This window comes from Varanus komodoensis, unplaced genomic scaffold (assembly GCF_004798865.1).
Source record: "Varanus komodoensis strain SLA01 unplaced genomic scaffold, ASM479886v1 scaffold16, whole genome shotgun sequence".
Taxonomy (NCBI): Eukaryota; Metazoa; Chordata; class Lepidosauria; order Squamata; family Varanidae; genus Varanus; species Varanus komodoensis.
The window spans coordinates 5,782,629-5,801,489 of record NW_025335468.1 but is presented as its reverse complement, the minus strand read 5'-3'; the positions used below and the strand labels follow the sequence as shown (position 1 = coordinate 5,801,489).

Here is an 18,861-nt window from a genome sequence, read left to right as displayed (position 1 = left end):
GGAGACAGAAAACTGTCTCTAGGAAGAACTGGTACCTTCTGCTCCCTGGGACAGCCCATGCTACAGCTGTTGGATTAGGACTGGAGAGACCCAGGTTCCAATGCCCAGAAGGCTCACTAGATGACCTTGGATCAATTACCATCTCTTACCCCAACATACTTTGCAGGATTGCTGTTAGGATACAATAGGAGGAGGAAGAACCACCATACATACTACCCTGAACTCCTTGGAGGAAAAGCAGGTTCTCATTCTAAGAAACAGAATAAATAAAATATGAAGGCTGTACATTCACTCCAAGGTCAAGCTGGTCCAATAATTGGCCATGTGAACAAGTTGCACTCCTGTGAGTGCAGGTGTTGCAAGGGTTTGATTAATGGATATATATAGATGTGTTCCCTCTATGATAAACCCAAAAAGGGATCATGGTGGCGCTGACTGTGCTGGGGAGGGTCTCCACTAGTCTCCACGAGGGCCTCTGCATTTGGTCGGTCTTTGGGCAAGACACCCTCAGTGCACCCTCCCTCCCAATGAGCCTACTTTCTCCCCAGCATTATCAGACACTGCTGCTCTTCTTCCTCATCACTGCTACTGTCTGATTGCTTGCCAGATAGAGAGCCAAAAGGCCAGGGAGCAAGCAGGTTGCAGTGGGGAAGAGGAAGAGCAGGCTTAGGGGACGTCCTTCAATGAGTCCTCTGTGGGTTGTGAGCCCCAGCAGGTGCCCAACCATGCCAGCCTTGCTCTCCACTTACAGGTTCGGGAGCTTCCATCCACACCATCAAACGTGCTGATTTATCTACCACCTAACTCAGGGAAGCAATAGCTATGATATGCTTCTCTGGGAGGAAAGACTATCTTGTGGCCACCACACTGAAAAATACCTCTGGTAATGTAGAATTAAATGTCTGAAGCCACAAAGTTCTCTAATTCTTTTAATTTCATAACCACCATTGCTATTGTTGATGCGTCACCATCTCTATACCACATGCTCCGTCTACTTTAATGACAAACTCTTCAGTACCAGGCATTCGCCACTGTTGTGTGCACGTGCGCCGTTTTCACCCAGGTTTATGCTAGCCCACGATCATCACTTAGGAAGCTGCAACTCCGAAGTTCAAGCAACAGAGAGTCGTTTCTTTCTGACAGGGAGGGCCCTTGCTTGGATTCCAAATACAGCATTCTAGCAGCGATGGGTAGTGAATATGCACAGCTACACAGTGCAATGGTGCACTGAGGCCTCTCAAAACCAGGAATTGCTTACATAAAGCACACAGCACATGAAATATATTATAAGGCAGAAAGAAGAGATGACTTGTTAGTCATTCAAACACCTTGCTGCAGGAAGAAAATACACAAGATGAAAGGCGGTATCTTGCCTGAATCATTTTTCTTGGGGAAACACTCTAAGAATTTTATTCAATTAAACAGTAAAAGGGAGAAGGAAGAAGCCTGACATGGCAAGGTCATCCTTGCAAGCCAATCACTCCTTTGAACTACTATAAATGTATAAAAATGACAGGGACTCATCTATGCTATCTTCCTCTAAATCAAAGTAGGCAGTGATTTCAACGCTTAATCTCACCTTAGATAAAAACGTGTTGCAAGGGTTTGATTAATGGATACATATAGATGTGTTCCCTATATATTCCACACAGTGCATGAGAAAACCAATTAGATATTTCAGGTTTGCTCCCAGGTGCGAAACCACCTGCCCTCCTGCACAAGCTTTGCTGGGCTAGATCTTATGGTGGTTGAGTCAAGGAGTTAAATAAGACACATCCAGAAGTTTCTAATGGCACGCTTACCAATATGTTTTCAAAATAATACTGCACACAGGAAGACAAACTGTAGTTAATGGTTACTTAAAACAAGATAACTTCAAACCATTGATTATGAAGCTGGTTTGTTTCACAGTACAGTTAAGGGTTTGGCCATTACATGAAAGTGCGGTTAATACAGAACATAATAAAAATGTCCACGCTCATTCTCATGCCCCACTGGAAGTGTAGAAGAAGCAAGTCGTTCCCCTCATGAGAAAACTCAGCCTTGAGAGAGAAGGACTGCGTAAGCTGGTAAACCTCATTCTCTTACCAATGCTTATTTAATGATGCTGTGAAAAGGAGGACATGTTAAATGAAGTAAAAATGTGCAAATTTGACACACAAATTTGAAAATCAAGGCAAAAGCAAGAAAGGGCTGAGACTGCAAGGCCTCCCTGCTGATAGTAGCTCTTGTCAAGAATCAGTCCTGGTGTAGAAACAGTGAAGCAATGTCAGGACAGAAGGCGGAGATAAGCAGCAAAGGATGGAGCAAGGACACTGCATCCAAGCAGGAGCTGTACTCAGCAAAGGCACAAGGTTGGACCAAGAAGTCCAGAGAGGCCTAACAAAATTCCAGTTGTCCTACAGCAGCCAAATGTAGACTCACAGGTGGACAAGATGCAGCAGCTTAAGACATAATCACAGCTCTCGGGTGGCATCTGCTCAAGCTGGGCAGAGCCTGAAGATCGAATGACACTGATATTAAGATACTATACCAGTTACGAGGTAATTTTTAAATATGTGGTGTATGCATCTATTATGTAAAGAAGTAAGTCAGGCTAGTCTTGGACTCAAATAATGTCCATGCAAAGATTCTCATTTTGTTTAATAGAAACTGAATGCAAATTCCATGAGATGCCTCTCTCCATATGAATGAAAGACAGCCAGTCTGGTATAGTAGATGCAGTAAATAACAAAAGCCAAGGAGATCTGGGTTCAAATCCACGCTGTGTCATAATTTTCATTGGTTGGTTATGTTGGCCCGGTCACTATTTTCGGGCATGGCCTACCTAACAAGGTTGTTGTAAGTATAACACAGAGAGCACTCCATGCATTCCCTGAATTTGTTGAAGGAAGGCTGGTGGAAATGTAGTAGTAAACCCATTTAATTTATTGAACATTTTAGGTTAAGGAAACCTGTTCACTATATATTTAAACGGACAGTACTCAGAAAAGATTGCCAGTGTGGTTATAGTGGTTAGGAGCGCAGGACTGGGACTCAAGAGATTTGGGTTGTAGTCTCTACTTAGGCATGGAGCTCACTGGGTGACTTTGGGCTAGGCACAGATCCTCAGTCTAGCCTACCTCCCAGGGTTGTACCTGGGAGGATAAGACTGAGAGGAGGAGAATCATGTAAACTGCCTTGAGTTGCTTCAAAGGGAAAAAAGGCAGCATATGAATATAATAAATAAAATAATAAATATATTTCTAACAAGGAATAAGCAGCCCTTGTAAATTATTCTTTAAGAAGCAAATGCCCCATTCTCATGAGACTACCAATAATGACGAGAACAAAGGATCACATAGGACAGTCATATGTGACACATTGCGTGAGCCGATTTCGGTTCAAAAAAGTCTGCTTGTTAGATCTTTCCATACTTCCTCAGCACCCAGTTAAAGTGCCAATACAATTTATAGGCTGGCTCTCACGCATGCTGATGCATCCTCTAACCTGGGAGATCAGCTGTGGTTCAAAGCATCAGCAATTCAAGCGTACATGTATAGTACAAATGCTCTTGATGCCCAGTACAAAGCACTCAATCAAGCACTAACATCATTGTTAACTCCCCACAGGTATGGTAGCTTGAGGCAGCAGCCATTTTTATGGTACCTTAATACCAAGGATGAAGGGTGGGGGGAGTGGAATGCAAACAATTCTACACTAGCCCGTAAAAGGAATGGCCCTGTGCTGACACCTCTACCATTTTTATTCTCTGTCTGAGTTTGCCTTTAAAACAGGTTGACTCATACATAAACCACATTTCCTATAAACCAGGGGGAAAATGAAAGGAAGCAAATGCATACAATGGTTTAGATTTTAGGCACACAGTATTAAAAGGTATCTTAGGCTGCTCCTCTTGGCCAGCTCAGGACATGTTACAAGGGACACTATGAGAAATGCCACTCCATCATGCCTTATCTATAAAATAACACTAAAATGGTGAACAGTTGGTGAACTGCTGACATCAAGATTTTTTAAAAGGCTCCTTAAATCCTACTAAATAGTCAAGCAGAGCGTTTCTATGTATGAGAACTTAATTGGCTTCAGATTGCTCTACAGCCTATTTCTTTATCTATGGGCCTGTTCGCACAATCATGGAAGAGGAAATAAGCCACGGTGCTCATGCGCTGGGGATATTTGCACAATCACTCTCACAAGCACAGCTTGCCATGTTGAGTGAGCTTTGGTAGGATGGTTTGTTGCTGTGACTACCTAGATAGCTCACAACCCTTACACAACCCATGGATCCTAGGCAGCTTAACTACAGCAACAAGCCACCCTAGCTGGGTTCACATGTCACAGCAACCTATGCCAGTGAGGCCATTATACAAATACCTCTGACAACTTTGTGCATTTCTCCCTCTGTGATTCTGCAAACCTGCAAGAAAGAGAAAGAGAGTGGTGGGAGGGAGAGATTTACAAAGCAGCCCTGAACATGTGTACTGGGAAGTACTGTTTTCAGCTTTATTCCCACATAACTGTGCTGAGGATTGCATCCTCAAGTTTAATGTGCTGTGCAAAAAGCATAAACCATATAGGGCATACTTTCCATGAGGAAATGACAACAGTGGCTCCTTAAAACAGTTACTGATCCTCATCATGGCATATACTCGTAATGGAAGTCCCACTGGAGTGGACTCAGGTTAAGTTAAACAAGCTATTAGCCTTGTGGCAAAACTTCATGCTGGAAGATGACGGTATTTGTATGCAAAAAAAATTATTTTAAAAATTTATATCCGCTACCTTACTTTAAAAATGTTCCTTCTTACAATGCATATCCGAGTTAGATGCCAAATGACTATGAAAATCAACTGATTTCAACAAAGCTTATTGAAATGTTTCGGGCATTCTAAAACATAGTAAGTTTATAAAAAAAAAGCTTCACTGGTACATTTCACATTAAAATTGAAACATGAAACAATGCAGTATAATAATGAACCCAACTGAAAGAAAAGCAATACCAAAATTATGATTAAACATTAGCATGAAAATGGAATGCACCTGTGTGAAGGGAGAAACACAACAAGCCGGCCTCCTAGAACACAATCAGCAATTTTACTGTCTCCACAGTGGTCATTTTCCATCCAAAATATCCTCAGAACACCACAGGGGCTCTTTTTCTCCCAGACATTTCTGAAGCCACTCATACAACAGAAAAGAAGTTCCCCTTCTGAAGAAAGTTTGTTCGGTTTGGTGGAGTACAGGATAGGGGTTTCCATATATGGGCTTTTCCTCTGCATCCATGGTATGCTTGGTTTCAGAGAAGAATGTAAGGATTCGCTGCCTGCAGCAGGGGAAATGAATCACTCTATATAAACTGGAATCCCCTACATAAGCTACTTTTGCTATAGTACTTACATGAGCATTAACCCCCCCCCACCTTTTCCCCTTATAAAAATTGTCCCATGAAATCCTACAAGTTGGTTTGTTTCAGCCCCATTTACCTTTAACCCAGCATTTCCTGACTGAAGAGAAATGGCTCCATTGCTAATTTTAAAATCAGCAACTTAAGGTATTTACTTATTAAATGTATAGACCACACCTATGGCCCTGTTAGAGGTCTCTGGGAGGGATACATTTCATTAAAACCATCAATCAATCAATCATTTCTAATTAGAAAAATAGTACATGTCCCTTTAACTGTAAAAGCAGGGGAATGAATCCTTGAATCTCATGTAAAACTGTAAAAGCAGAAATCTGCACCTAGAAGAGGAAAACATTGAGAGCAGAACAGTGATAGGTAAGGAAAGGGTTAACACTCCCCCCTCTGTGTGTGTGTGTGTGTGAGGGTGGGGGTGGAACTAGCTACTTCTAAAGTCCAATTTTTCCCCTCCTAAAGTCATGTTACTTTGTGGATATGAAAATTGTCATCTGGCTATGTACAAATGGTTTCATACCTTGTATGAAGTACCTTTATTCTCATATGTGTATGCAAATTCTTGCTCCTCTAGCAACACAGGTCTCCTCCCTTCCTTTTTCAAAAGGATTTCTAAAATCCCATTTCTTTTCCCTTGCTTTTCCACGGTGATTTTATTTCTTGCTTTCTCTTCTAACCTCGTCTCAGTTCACTCTAGATATTCTGTCACTCACTGACAAATGCATCATATGCTGGAAGTCAAAACTTCGGTACACACTGCACATAGTTGCTTTCTAAGGGGGAGAGTACATATGGGGAAATGCATTATTTTTGTTAATTGCTTCATTTCCCTTCTTCAGTGAGAGGCCATGGGAGAGTGAAATGGGGGGGGGGCAGTCAGCCCCCTTCATTAAAGACCTCCTGTAATGGTCAGAATTCACCTGTCACCATTTGGGTTGCATTTGGGGGCTGACAGCTTTGATTGTAATATTTATATTTACAGGCCAGACTTTGGTTGCTTATTGCTTGTATTTATTGCTTTTACTGATAGCTACACTTTTATTAAGTATGTCCTAAACATGCAGCTGGAGCAAAGTCACTCATCAGAAGTGACAACACAACAAACATCTGGAAAAAATTCAACAGTTTACAGAGTTGAGCTCTTGCTCATTTGCCACTGACTCTGTTTCTTCACTGCCTACAGCTATGTCTTTCTCTTCCCAAGTAGACCCTTCCTACTGAATAAACCCTGAGTGAAAGGGTCTTCTAGTGGGCCATTTTATCTGTTCAGTTTCTGCTTGTAATCCAGAAAAGGGCAATCTTGAGCTGGCATCAAAAAGCTAGCACTAGGCAGGCCTCAGTGGAGAGGCCACTGCAGAATTGGATGGCACGCCTGAGAAGGCTTTCCCCCTTGTCTCAGCCTCCTTTCGAGGTGGAACTTGGAAGAAGGCCTCAGATGTCAATTTTAGTGTCTGGGAAGATTCAGGCCAGGAGGGGTACACAATCAGGTATGGAGGTCCCAGGCTGTGAAGGTTAAAATCAGGCTCAGAAGCCAATGCAAGTAGGCCTGAATTGGTCTTCTATGCTCCAACCTTCTGGCCCCAGTATTAGTCAGTCTGCCACAAGCTGCAGCATCCACACAGGCTTCAAAGGCAGCTCCACCAAGAGTGTGTTGCAGTTATCTAACCTGGAGATCACTGAAGTATATATTACTAAACCAGGTTATCCCTGTATTGACAGAGGTAGAGCTGGGCCCCCATGCCACTGACGCCACCTGAGCAACACAGTTGCTGGATGGCTCCATAGGAACCCCAAGCTATGGACTTGCTCTATCAAGGGCAGTGAAACCCCGTCCAGTCTAGTGCTGGACTACTCTAGCATTACTTTCAGCCTGGTGATACTTCAAAATGGCTCTAGAATGCTTTAGAACTGTGAGCCTATTAATCTTTAATAAGAATACCTGATATCCTGTTTAGGGAAATACTTTCCTTGCTATGGCAAATTGACCCTTTTTTCGATTCTTATTTATTAATGAACCTTCATTTTATACAGTCTAATGGCAAGGTAAAAAGCTCCAGCTCCTTACAGTCAAAAGGATGGCTAACACATGAAAGAGGATGGAAGGGTTCCTAATGAAACATAAAGGCAAGCATAAAGTGAGGATGTTCAAGTCTCATTAACCATCAAATTTTTAAATATCAGAAATTGCTTTTTTTAAATACCCCTAAATTGGAAATTTAAATGTTAAGTTATACTTTAGGTCTGGTCAACTTCTGGTCTTCTGATTCCCCCTACAGTATCTTACTTTCCTTAACTTTGATTATTGTCTGAGTAGGAAAAAGAGTTTCTCCACTTTCCTGATAGGAAGGAGCGGGCACTTAGCTGCATATTGTCACACACAAAGGGCACAGGAGTTTTTTCCTAACATAGTTACAGAGGTATGGCAGTTGCTAAATTGACTGGGAGACTGTATTTGCTTGATCTCTAACTGGGGCTGTTCACACATACTACTACACACAACCACCTTTCTTACCTTGTGTCCTGTATTCACACATTCGTGAGGTAACTACTCATGAGCAGTTTCCACATACCACCATCCTCTCTACCAATGGCAACACGTATCCCATCAGCCCCTGTGGCTTAAAATCAATCCTAGCATGCACTGCTCCTGCCTGCCTCTCCCTCACTGGTCCAAATGCCCCTCTGGGTATGGCCTCAACCAGCTACCTCATTTTGGCTGTTTTTTTCCTACAAAGAAACTGCCTAATTACCAGAATAGCACTGTTGCTCTAGAAGAGCACTGCAAGAATGTTTCCCACCGCTGCCTCGCTCTGTGCCAATGTGCAAACACCCCCCACTCTACCCCTCCCTCACCACAAGTTTCCACTCCATACACACCCCTGTGCAAGACGTACACGTGCTGCCGGGGGACACCTCCCCCTGCAGCCAGGCACACAGAGGGCATCTGCATGGGCAGGCCGTGCCAGGGATAAAGGAAGCTCATCCTTCCAGAAAGATTCTTCCACAGAAGAGCATCTGGGCATCTGTCTGGGAAAGTTATCAGGTTGGCTGCAAGGAATGTGTTTGTCCTGCAGCTGTCGTGGGGTGTGGAGCAGCAGGAATGTCAGGGACAAGAGAGTAGCAGTGGGGAGAGTGCAAGAGAGAGCAGGAGTCCAGGGCTTCACTGGGTGACTGTGCAGCGGTGTAAAGCTGTCTTCACAAGAGGAGAGCACTGGCTCCCCAGGTAGAACAAATGCACAGCCATTTCATAGTGCTGATCCAGCAAAGGGCAATAACCGAACTGAATGCCCAGGGCAGCTGCCTCTGCAAACAATGCTGTCAAAGAGAGCACGGAGCTGCTACTGGGCACCAAGAAGGCATCACGCAGAGAGTGAAAAAGCAGTTCGAGGTGGCCAATCAGAGTGTGGCTGCACCTGCTTCAGCAGTTGCTAGGCAGAACAGGGGAGTGGAAAATGGAGGCTGGTGCATTCACTGCCTCTGCAGCTGCTCTTGCCACCAAACTTGATGGCAGAAACATGGAAATCGTGGCAAAACACTGTAACTGGATTCACACATAATGAGAAGCAAACCTGAAACATGGACACCTTGCAACAAGGCACTGATTTTCTGTGGGGATTCAAGGTAACCAAACAGGCCATGCTTCTCTTTGCTTGAATTCACAGATAATGACAAGCCATTCCTGCCATGGCTTGTCATTATGTGTGAACACAGCCATTATGAATTAGGATTCAGTGATACCTCTGTGAAGTACACACAGATGTGGCTGGCCTAGATAGCTCAAACTTTTCTTTTCCCAACAATAACCACTTCAGAACAAGAGTCAGATCATCAATGTTCAAGCAAATTTCTTCTTTTGATCATATCAATGAGAAATGTAAAGCAAAATATCTACACGCAGATGAATAGTTGGGTACAGGACTGCACGCATCCTTTCAGCTAATTTCAATTATTTTAAGCTACCCTGTGGGCCCACTTTGTTGCCAAATGATAGATTAGAGTCATCCAATTCCTGTGTGTGCAGCAGAGAGGGTGCGTTGCCATGGAATCTAGATGTGTCCCAGAACTGAGGAAGGTTAGAAACATGTATGACAAGGATGACTGCCTTCAGAAGTTGAAAGAGGAGGAATGGCTCAAATAGCAGCCAGCCATGTAGAACTGACAGCAGCCCCAAGAGTGCTTACTCCCACTTCTGTTAAAAGAGCTACAGTGAACTTAAATGGCAGCTGAATAATTCCTTTGAGTGGTATAGGGTAGCCATAAAAATGTATCAACAGCAGATGTATAAGAGCTGGTATAGTGCACTGGTTAAAATATTGGACTGGGACTCAGGAGATCTGGTTCTAGTCCTCACTGTAGCTCAATGGGTGACTTTTGGCCAATCATCGACTCCCAGCCTAATCTACCCCTCCAGGCTGTTGTAAGAATAAAACCGAGAAGACAAGCATATAAACCACATGGAGTTCCTTGCAGGATATAAATGTAACGTGTTTAAACAGGTTGTCATCCAGCAATTTTTCCACTGCTATAAAAGGAAAGATACAAAGGCCATTTTCTTTATTGATTACTTGTTCTAACCATGTTGTGCCTTAAGCTGAATGTGTCTTCTGCTTCTTTTTATTTACAGCTTTAAAAACACGTGCACCGTGCAACAAAAGAATGTGTATTTTACTCTTTCCCTTCCCCAACCTGCCCAAACCTCTCTCATAAATCTATGGTTCCTCCTTTTAAATGTTTTCTCCTGTCCTCCAAAGGCCTCAGAATGCCCAAGAGACAATGAAGAGGTTAAAACAGTGGAATAATAGAAAGGGAAGAAAGAAAAAAGGAGGGGAAGTTTTCTGAGATTGTCTGTCAGATGCCTCCAGTAAGCAGAGATTGCTCTGCTCCTCTTCTCAGCACTTCCACCCTCTCTGTCCCCCAAGGGGTCAAGGGAAACCTGCCAAACTTTCCTGAAAAGGGATGCAAGAGACTATGAAAGCTCTGTGTTGGATTGAATGCTGGTCCTCCACCAGCAGAAAAGAAAGTTCTGGAAAAACAGACTTTCCCCCCTGCATCTCCCCATCTCCTCCAAATTTGTTCTAGAGCATGAGGAACCTCAAGGAGGAGTTAAGAGGGAAGCCTCATTTTTGCTCATTTAACACTGGATTTTCCTGATCTGTGCAGCTCATTCACACATTTACCATTGGATGTTGGATTTATGCCTGAATTCATGTCAAATTGATATGGAATGGATATTGACTAACTTGTTCTCTATGCAGCCTCTCCTGCTTCAAGTTTATTCTCACTATCCTAGGATAAACCACAATTCATCAAACACACAACCTCTGAATGCAAGGATGCTGGCGCTAAGAAATTGCAGTGGGAGTTGAATGAGCATAAACACAAGATGTAGGGGCAGACTAAATTTAGGTATGAATTAGAGGCAACCAGGCCTGGGAAGTTGTGGTTGGAAGCTGAAATAAAGCACAATGAATGGAATGGAAGCTTATTGTAAATTGTCTTGGCTGCTTTATTAGACTAACATTATTAAGATCAGTGCCCTAACTCATATTACCCCGTGTGCTTCTCCAGTATTCAATATTGTCTCACATGTCCTTTTAACAACAGTATGAAATCACTGGGTAAAACCAACTGGAGGGCAGGAGTGACAACACTCAACTCTGTTTTGCCTTTCCAGGAGAGGTTATGAGCTCTCTTAATAAGTGCCGGAAGTTGTTGATAGGGTGGAATTGGGTGAACAAATTGAAATGCAATCAAGACAAAACAGATACTGGTGAAAGGTTCAGCTGACCAGTTTGAAGAAGAAATACCTGCTCCTAAATGGAATCACCCTCTCCATTAGGACAAATGCTAACAAAAGTTTCGAAAGAATGTGATTGAGTAGAAGGAATGTACCTGGTAATTTTTGGTCTGATGACTTCTAGATCAAAATACTTAGAATCATAGAATAGTAGAGTTGGAAGGGACCACGAAGGCCATGGGGTCCAATCCCCTGCTGTTGCAGGACACCAAGTTACACCATCCCACTCAGATGGCTGTCCAGTTTCTTTCTGAATGTCCCTAGTGTGGGAGAGCCCACCACCTCTCTAGGCAGCTGGTTCTACTGTCATATTGTTCTGACAGTGAGGAAGCTTTTCCTGATGTCCAGCCGGAATCTGGGTTGTCACAATTTGAATTGATTATTCCAGGTCCTACACTCTGGCATCAGCAAGAAGAGTTCTTGACCTTCCTCTTTGTGACAGCCTTGGAGGTACTTATACAGGGATATCAGTCCTGCCTCAGTCTTCTCTTCTTAAGGCTGAACATGTCCGGTTCTCTCAGTATATTCTCACAGGGCAGTGTTTCCAAACCCTGGATCATTTTTGTTTATTTAGGATATTTTTATCCCGTCCTACACCAATAGTCTCTGGAAGGCTTACAATGTGATAAATATACAATAAATGGAACAATCAATATAATTGAAAATATGAGTATCATATAGGAAAAGGTCCTTAGTAAACTATCATATCAGGTTCTGTACTTCCGTATTTGCTCTCCTTTGGATTATCAGAAACCATATGGTGACCTAATGAGTATGTCTTTGCAGGGCCGTGGAACTTGGTTGCCTTCCTCTGGACCCTTTCTAATTTTCCTACATCTTTCTTGAATCTTGGTGGCCAGAACTGGACACAGTATTCCTGATGAGGTATGACTAATAAGGAGTATAGAAGAACTACTGCTTCTTGTGATTTTGAAGTAATACTTCTGTTAATGCATCCCAAAATAGCATTTGCCCTTTTGGTAGCTGCATGGCATTGTTGGCTCATGTTTAGCCTATTGTCCACAATTACTCCGAGATAATTTCTTTTTCAGTTCTGTTGAACCAGGTATTCCCCATCTTGTATCAATGCATTTGGTTTCTTTTTCCTGGGTGGAGAACTTGGTACTTGTCCTTATTGAATCTCATTCTGTTGCTTTGAGCCCAGCGTTCAAGTTTATCAAGATTGCCCTAAATCTTCATTCTCTCTTCTAGGGTGTTTGCTATTCCACCTAGTACTGTATCATCTGCAAATCTGATTATCTTTCCTTGTACTTCCTCATCTAAATCATTAATAAAGATGCTGAACAGCACTGGGCCCAGGACTGAACCCTGTGGCACCCCACTAGTTACCTCCATCCAATTTAAGAAGGTGCCATCGATTAGCACTCTGTGTCCGATTTAGCAGCCAATTTTGGATCCACCTAATAGTTTTTCCATCTAGTCCAGTTTTTGCTAATTTCCTTATCTGAATATCATGTGGCACTATGTCGAAAACTTTGCTAAAGTCTAGGTAGATTATGTCCACAGTGTTACCTTTATCCATCTGGGAGGTTACCCAATCAAAAAATGAGATTAAATTAGTCAGGCAGGATTTATTTTTGATAAACCCATGGTGGCCTCTATTCATTACTACATTTTCTTCAAGATGCTTACAGATGGATTTTTTAATAATTTGCTCCAGAATTTTTCCAGGGATTAATGTCAGACTAACTGGTCTATAGTTACCAGGTTCATCTTTTTCCCCTTTTTGAAGATAGGGACAACATTAGATTTCTCCTCCAAGATTTATCGAAGATAATAGTCAGTGGTTCTGAGAGTTCCTCTGTTAGCTCTTTTATGAATGGGATGGAGTTCATCAGCCCCTGGATATCTGAAAATGTCTATTCCATTTGTCTGTCAATCTTGGGCTGCCAGTTTGTACTTCCTCTTGATTGCAGATTTCCTTGTGGGAGAACACTGAGATGAAGTAGGAATTGAGCACCTCTGCCTTTTCCTTGTCATCTGTTATCACTCTGCCATCCACTTTAAGAAGCTGGATACCCTTCTCTTTCTCATGTCTTTTGTTCTGGATGTATCTGAAGAAGGCTTTCTTCTTGTTCTTAGCATCTCTTGCTATTCTCATTTCATTTCCTGCTTTAGCCTTCCTGATGCTATTCCTGCAATTCCTTGCTACGTATTTGTTTATATGCTTCCTCTGTGGCCTGGTCCTGCTTCCACTTCCTGTACATGTTCTTTTTTTTCTTTCAGGCTGCCACTTAACCTTTTGTGCAGCCACATGGGCTTCCCCTGCTGTCTTCTACACTTTTTTCTTGATAGAATTGTTTGTAGTTGTGCTTGGAGAATCCTCTTTTTCAAGATTCCCCACCCCTCTTGGATGCCTTCACCCTTAAGGGTGTGTTACCATGGCACTTCGCTTATCATTTTTCTGAGTTCGTTAAAGTTGGCTTTCTTGAAGTCCAGGATGCTTGTTTAGCTTCGGTTACCCTTTGTCTCCTTTATAACTGAGAATTCAAGTATTGCATGGTCACTTTCCCCAAAAGTTCCCATGATTATTATTTTGTCCACCAGGCCATCCCTGTTAGTATTAAATTGAGGATAGCTGATCCTCTCATCCCTTCCTCTACTTTCTGCTGGATAAAGTTGTTGGTAACATGTGTCAGGAATCTCTTGGAGGGGCCATGCTTGGCAGAATTTGTCTCCCAGTATAGCAGGTAAATTGAAATCCCTCATGATGACGACATCATTCCTGGAAATGCTGGCAAGTCGCTTCTTAAAGGTTGCATCCTTGTCCTTTTTTTGACTGGGTGCATGGTAATATAGCCAAACACTATGTTTTTCTTATTTTTTGCTTCCTTTAAATTTAGCCAGATGCTTTCAGTGGGGCTAAGTTCCTCTTCTTGTATTTCTGCAGATATATGTGCCTCTTACATATAATGCAACTCCATCTCCCTTTTGTCCTTTCTATTGTTCTTGAACGGGTTGTATCCATCAATTGTAAAATTCCAGTCATGTTAGTCATCCCACCAAGTTTTAGTTATTCCTATAAGATCATAATTGCCCTTATGTACTATGAGCTCAAGTTCATGTTGTTTCATACTCTGAACATTGCTGTAGAGGCATTGAAGTTCTTTCTCGCTGTGCCCTGGTTTTCTTCCTACTTTCTTCTTTCTTCCTGGTTTTCTGGGAGACTGGTGTTGGGCCCTGCTTGAGGTTTTTTCTCTGTTGAAATATGTAAGTCTTTGCCAGGTGATGGTATACCATGCTGCACACCTCCCTCCCCTATAGGTTTTAGTTTAAAGTGCTCTTGATGAAGTTTTTCATGTAGTGGCCAAACATCTGCTTCCCATTCTTTGTTAAATGCAACCCGTCATTTGCCAATAGTCCATCTTCCAGGAATCTGAGCTTGTGGTCCCAGAATCCAAATCTCTCTTTACAGCAACACCATCGTAGCCAGTCATTCACTTGAAGGATTTTTCTTTCCCTAACAATTCCTCTTGAGAATACTATCTAAGCCCCAGTGTTTTTTATTTTCCTCCCTAGAGCTTTGATGTTATTTCAGCGAAGCTTCTCATGGCAGCGTTGTTAGTTCTCATGTGGAAGAGAAGGAAGGGATATTTTTCAGTGGGTCGTATGAGTTGTGTGAACTTGCTGGTTATATCTTTAACCTTAGTGCCAGGGAGACAGCATACTTGGCAATTCTCTGGGTCATCATGGCATGCATATTTTTCCATCCTGTGCAAGAATCTCCCACAACTAGCACTCTTCTCCTTTTGTTGCAAGCTTTGCTATCCTTTTCCTTGCTTGCTTGGCCTTTTGTCAATACAGTGGTACCTTGGCTCATGAACTTAATCCGTTCCACAACTCTGGTTATGACCCAAATTGGTTGTGACCCAAGTCAAATTTCCCCATAAGCTTCAATGTAAATAAGGTTAATCCAGTCTGTAACTTTTTCTTTAAATCAGAAAAATTTGAAACAAAGTGATAAAGAACAACAAAGTAACAGAGCACTGTACAGTACAGTGGAGAGCACTAACCTAGGTGTGGGGAGGTTATTGTTTGGAGGGAGAGTCCCCCTCCAGAAGGACATTGGGGAGATCTCTTTCAGGGGTTTCCTCTCTTCTTTGTCTCTTAGCTGCAGGGTCAATTTTGGTGAAAAATCAGTCTATAGTCACTTGTTTTTTCCTGTGCTGCATAACCCTCTGGAAATGAGAGACCACGTTATCATCCATCAGATTCAACACTCTGTTCGTTACAGTTATGTTGGGGTGGTGCTTCTGAAAGAGATTCTGGCACGGATGTGCTCCTGCAGGGAAGACGGGCGCAATCTTGGCCATCTCCCCCCACTGCAACCAGCACGATCGTGGCCATCTCCCCACCCCCCACCCCGAGTGGGGAGATGGCCACGATCGCAGTTGCATTCATGCAGGGAAGACGTGCGTGATCATGGGCACGCTCCTGCAGGAAGGATGGGTGCAGCACAGCACAGCTGCAATCACACACGTCTTCCCTGCACGAATGCGACTGTCATTGCGGTCATCTCCCCACTTGGGGGTGGGGGGGAGATGGCTGCGATCTTGGTCGCCACCCAATGCAGAGTTCGCGACCCGAGTCAAATTTTTCATGAAATTTCTGTTCGCAACTCGATTTGGTCATGAACCAAGGCGTTCGTGAGCTGAGGTACCACTGTATGCTCTACATCGGACTGTCCTTGAAGACTGTTTGGAAACTGCAACTGGCCCAGAATCTGATTGCTAGTGCATAGTGTACCTGTTCTGGGAGATTTTTTAAAACTTGAGGAGACCATGCAGTTGCTTTCTTCTGCTCTAAATCTGCAATTTGTTTTTTATTATATAATTCTTTGGGAGCCATTGTGAATAAAAGGTATTCTAGAAATATAGTAAATAAAAAGGTAATGTTTTACATATTTTCTACAGTGAGTCTGCCCTTGTTTTTTACATTATGACATGAAAATATGTTATCTGTCAAATGTGTTCCATAATGAGGCCCACTTAAAGACTTTTACCCCAATTTTTCTTGGCCCTCGTGATTTTTCTCTCCAAAGACCTCATGAAATTGGAAAAACTGAACAGCTTTGGATTATGAAATATTTTATTTTAGGATTTGCGACAATGTGTTTATATATTGTTATCCAGCCTTTCCTCTCTACAAAATGATTTCTAATAATTATTGATAAGCATCTTTTATATGAAAACTAGATGTAAAATGTCAAGAAATAATGAAGTCATGGGGGGAATTTTTAAAAAATTAATCCTCTTTGTAAGTCCCAGCTTGGCTATTTCAATTCCCTGTTAAAGTTATTGATCTTTTATATCTTTTACTAACAGATATTTAGAAACGTTCCTAGTTATACTCAATTTTGCAACAAGTGAGTAGAGTCACCAAAATCATAATATGGGAAAAATGTGCATTCTTAATAGTTTAGGTTCTGCTGTAGCAGTAAATTAGTGTAGTTCTGATCTAAAATCCACATGCGAAAAAACAACACTGCAAAGTATCCCATCACTGTCACAACAGAACTCCATGTGGGTTATCCTACTGTTTCTTTTTTTAAAAATAAAATCTTGAGTCATGAATGTAGAGAAGACACTATCATCATTTTTTAAATAAAGATCTCAATTAGTCCTCACCACTAGGCAATACTGCCATAACTATAAAACTTTATCTGCTGCCTCTAGGAAAAACAACCTCTTTGTACCTAAAAGAAACCAAGTAGCCTCATTCCCATGGGATAGACATGGGGCTGACAATACCATTAGACAGAACTTTTCTAAATTAACTGGAAAGAAAGATGTTCATTAACAGGAATTATTTTGAAAAATGAATAGGATGAGACTGCTTAATGGTTCTGAAATTACATATGGTTGTTTATCATTCCTAAGGTAACTCTTTCCTATCCAAATAAAAGCTCAATAGCTTTTTTCCTTTTGATCTGATTTTCCTAACCTCCACTTCACAAACAGGAACAAGCTTAGAAATTTCCTTAAACTTTCCTGGAAGTAGCATAGTACACCAATTTTCCCCTGCCTCCAAGTCTTCCTGCTTTTTCTGACTCCTAGAATACACCAGATGTTGTTCCCTATGGTCAGACATTAACCTGAAACCACCAAGTGTGTGTGTGCGTGTGCTTGCGTGTGTGTTGACTCATAATAATCATGTTTGATATATGAAATTTAAAAATACAGTTTATTCATAATTTGCTAACTGAATTTACTTTAAAAATTTGGATGGAATAACATGATGCATGAGCAAAGTTATGCATAATATAATTTCAGAAGCCAAGGGTGCTTTAGAAATATAGAGGCCCTCCAGATGTTTGAACTACAATGCCTGACATTCCTGACCACTGGCCATTCAGCATGAGGGACTTGTGGTCCAAAATATCTGAAGGATACCAGGTTGGAGAAGGTTGTCTTAAAGAAACAAATTGATCTGTAAAGAGTGCTACAAAAATAAGCATGACTTATTTTTCATCTTCCTCCAAATTTCTGCTCCCCCCCCCCAAAAAAGAAGGGCTTCAAAATTGCCTGAAATTTTACATAAGTAGTCCTGCCTATTTTTCTTCTTTGGAATTGACCCAGTTTGGAAGATCAGTGAAACTTAAACAAGCCACCATAGATTGTTCAAGCCACTGTTCTTATGCGAACTAGAGATGACGAAACATTTCTTCCTTTGGTGTGTTCACTGTTTATTTTAGATCAGGTGCAAATGGGAACCAACATAAGCCATACCACAACCATTTTATTTTATTTATTTTTCTCATTAAAGTTCTTGTCCAGCAAACAAACAGTAGTGGATGAAATACATTCATTGGAAGATTGCATCCAGGCCCTGGGGGAGACTGAGATGTTGTTAGTGTGTAAGCAGACACTAAAAGCAAAGCACTCTGCAGCAATAGCGGTCAAATGTTTAGGAGGCCTGAAAGACTATTTTTATTACAAATTAAATAAAAAGTACTCTGTGTCAACATTAATTTCCTATAACACAGCTTTAACAACAAAAAAGCAATTCAATAGACTGCACCCTGGATGGCAACAGCTCAGGAATTAGAAATAACATGTTGGTATTTTTCCAAAAGGGGGGAAAAAACTACCTACTTTTATTCTTTGTTTTTCAGTGCTTTTGCTCCTCATCCACAAAGGTAGGGCACCAATGGTTGGAAGCAGTTGAGTGGAACAAGTGGTAAAGGACTAGAATGGGGAAATCTAGCCTTCTATCCAGATTAAACCAACCCTCTTGCTGGACTTGGTAAAGAAAGATCAGCTCACGCACCATTTTTCTTCAGTGGTGAAATCAAGCTAATGTGCCCAGTTGGTTTTGGCATGTGGAATGGATCTTGTGAATGCTTTGGCCTATGTTCAGATCACAGTTTACCCAGATTCCTGAGAAGTATGCTGAACCAGCACCTATCAAGCTGTTACTGGGATATGTGAGATAACACAAGTTTATTTAAACACGATAATGACTTCTAAAATGACCATTTGTGTTGATTCTGCAACACAGAGGCCATGCAAGCTAGCTTGTAGCCTCCCCCTGTATATTAGCCCAGCTCTAAAAAGACTGCCTTATCCATGCTGCATTTCACTGAGAATTAAATCATGAACAGCATCCAGTTCTGCACATGGGGCCC

At 41.9% G+C, this 18,861-nt stretch overlaps 1 protein-coding gene across 1 annotated transcript in view; it reads right to left on the bottom strand.

Moving 5' to 3' along the window:
• The window catches only part of TSPAN4 (tetraspanin 4), a 325,749-nt gene that overhangs the window by 244,953 nt on the left and 61,935 nt on the right, over positions 1 to 18,861 (bottom strand). The gene's annotated exons all lie outside the window — the stretch shown is intronic.